Source organism: Hirundo rustica, chromosome 5, assembly GCF_015227805.2.
Source record: "Hirundo rustica isolate bHirRus1 chromosome 5, bHirRus1.pri.v3, whole genome shotgun sequence".
In the NCBI taxonomy this organism is placed as follows: domain Eukaryota; kingdom Metazoa; phylum Chordata; class Aves; order Passeriformes; family Hirundinidae; genus Hirundo; species Hirundo rustica.
This window is the reverse complement of record NC_053454.1, coordinates 12,960,415-12,963,686: the sequence shown is the minus strand read 5'-3', so window position 1 is coordinate 12,963,686 and position 3,272 is coordinate 12,960,415.

Here is a 3,272-nt window from a genome sequence, read left to right as displayed (position 1 = left end):
ATCTGCATACATTGCTCTACTGTATTCCAGTTTTGTGATTTCTCTGCAACACCTGGCTTCACCTTTTAGTATGGTAACTTCTCAACAGAAGAGAGAGATGAATTCTATAATGTTAATTCTTTTATAGATAACTCCTAAGAGATTGTATTTTTCACAAAGGAAACTTGGTGCTGATAGCTACATAAACTAGTGGATGCATAATTGTTTAATCCTGACTCCAGACTGGAAGAATTTTAACTGTTCCTTCCATCTTACTAGTCAACAATTGGCACAAATTTCACTGATTTCCATTAGCACTAATTAGAATTAGTTTGCTGTGCAGTACGTGACAATTTTGTCTCTTTAAACTTTCCAGAGTTTTGCAGAGTTATCAGATTAGAAAATTTGGAGCTATGTGACCTCAAAAGTTCAATAGTTATTTGATGCCAGCAAATATCCATGCCAAATGCCATCTGTTTCCCTTTGATATTAAAAAGCATATATTTTTATTTTCATTTCCTATTCCATTCTTGCATACAAGTCTAAAGAAAACCTATTATAACATAGAAATAAATCAGATGAAATTTAGATGCACCTGTGCTTTCATAATTTTATAAATATGTCTGAAAATTCTGCATGATTCCCACTGCTGTATTAACTCAGCTTTGTGACCCTAGGAAGGGATTAAATTAGATCAAAACAATAGGTTTTCCTTTTGATATATTGCAGAGACAAAACACAAAACAATGCGCTTACGGTGATTCTATCAAGGAGGTAGTTCCATTCTGATGGGTCTGCAATAGCAATTGACTTAGGATTAGGTCTCCCAATGCTCAAATCTCCTACCAGTGGAAATAAAGAGTAGAGTGCTCCTGCATGGCTAAAAGACAATTTAAAATATTTTAAAAATAGATAATATGAATGAACAAATGATTATTCAACTGGGACAACATCCATATACCCAAATGCCATGCTCTGGACATGCATTAAAAACATGAGCCTTCACAGTCCATTACTTGATTCCATTAATTAACCTATAAGAAGTTTTAATTAATTTCTAGAGGCGTTGCAAATGTTATTACTTTATCCCTGTAGAAATACCAATCTATCCTGACGGTTTTGAAATTTATGAATAAATAGAAATTCCACTAATCCTGCATGAATAGCTGAATCTCAGATACTCATTTCTGAAGAATGACTCGACACAATGAAATCCTACTAATAATTAAATTTAGCATGCAATTAAAATGGGAAGAATTTAATATACATTTTTTTAAGTTACGATGTGCTCTCCAAGGATTTATCCACATAGCTGTTCTAGAGGCTTCTTTTACACCATTAACTAGTACAAAGTGCCGCAGATAGGTGAGGCCCTGCTTCACATACAATGAACATCTTGTTACAATTATTTGTAGCTCCATGACATCTCTGCAATGCAATAGGGTGAGTAAAGGAGGAAGGAAGAGTATGAAATGAGAGGTGTTACATACTAACTAAACCCAGAGTATCAAAGATGTCAGGTGGCGGAGCTCAAACTCTTCATTGCTCTTTTCTTGACAGAAAAAATGCCCTTAGAACTGTACTGTTCATGTGACAGCATCAGATATTTTAATTCAGCTTTTTCTTATGAAAATGTAGCTCTCAATTTTCCAGCTTGTGGAAAATTGTTATGTCTGTTTTTCAGTTCATACATGCCTGCAATTTCAGAGACCCCCACAAATATGCTGCAAGAAGGAAGAATTTTGGACAAATGTTCCTTTGTCCCTCACCTCCCACCTTTGGTTGCCCTGACAAACAGGTTGATGTAAATTCAGGTCTTACTAAATATGTTTCCAACCTAACCATTTGGCAGTATTGCCACAAGCTCTCACGTATTTGAAAAATGACTATAATTTTTTTGAAAATGAGTTTCCATTGCTTTATTGTTAAATTCAAATATGAACCACTCTCAGATCAAGCATTAGTAGGATAGAATAATTTAGGAACTATGTTGCTAAACGTGGCATTGATCACTGGATTGCTACCGACCTTTTTCAAAAAACTATCAGGGTATTCTCTGAAAAAAATCCTTCCTGGTGAGCCTTTTAAGGCATTTTAGAAGGGTGTATTAGTTAGTGTGTTACATACAAACCTTTTGATACTTTGAAATTGCTACCAGCCATGAATTTGAGGCATGGATTTTTCAGGGAGAGTTAAATCTCTGCCCCCAAAAAATCAATATCAAATGCCATATGATAACCTGACCTTAGGTTGATCTATGCATCCCCGTATCCCTCTAACACAGGTCTAGCCTAAACCTACACCTGGATCCAGACCAGTTTATTTTTATCCGTCATTAAAACTGGTATTTCCAGCATTTTTAATAGCTGTTTACTCTGACAGTGTTTGTTTTCTACTAACACCTGCTCTGTAATGGAAGTAATTTAAGCTTTAAGCTTTTTGACAGTCTGGGGTTTTTTGACATGTAAAAGCACTGTCAATTGTCTGTTTTCTTAAGATAGGTTTTAAAACAGAAAATAACCAATACCAGTACTTCTTTGTAAATAATAAGTCTGCCTTGCTTCTTCTAAAAGTCCACTGCATCCGCTTTAGCAAATATCACTGAAAATGAGGCAGCAGGATCAGAGTCCTGCACAGGTGGACTCAGAGATATGCACTCTAAGAACACAGTCCTCCAACACTAAAGTCAGTGATTAAGCAGCAAATAGGGTTTCTGAAAAATTGGAATCTCCCACTTTTGGAAAACTGGAAAGCTTCCACTACAACAAGATAAGTTTTCTGCAAAAAGTGATGGTAGAAAGGAATGTCCTCATGACAACATTGTGTCACTAGGGTGTAAGAAGCATAAAAGTACTTCCCCCCCGCCCCTTCCCCTCCCCCAGATATGAAAGCCAAAGTGAAAAAACAACCTTTAAGAATGTTGTGATCTCCTGATTACTCAGATCAAGAGCTTTCCTTCTGAATTTACAATTTCCAGGTGTTTCAGGATTATGCCAGCCTAAATTCTGATTTGACATCAGAAGGAGAGAAAATGAATGAATAACAAGTTTCAAAGGGAAGTAAAGGACAAAACATGTTTGTTGGGGAGTTCTTCATGCATTTTTTAAAACAATTATTGCTTTTAAATGTCACACAGATGTCCCTGCATAAGTCACTTCCTCCAAAGCATTGATACTTCACACTCCCAGACTAGACTCTGAGTGAAATCACTCAGTTGTTTTATGTCTTCTTTTACCCAGCTGCAAGGCTCAGGAGGACAGGAGGTTTTCCAACCTCAAACCTTTTCGGTTACA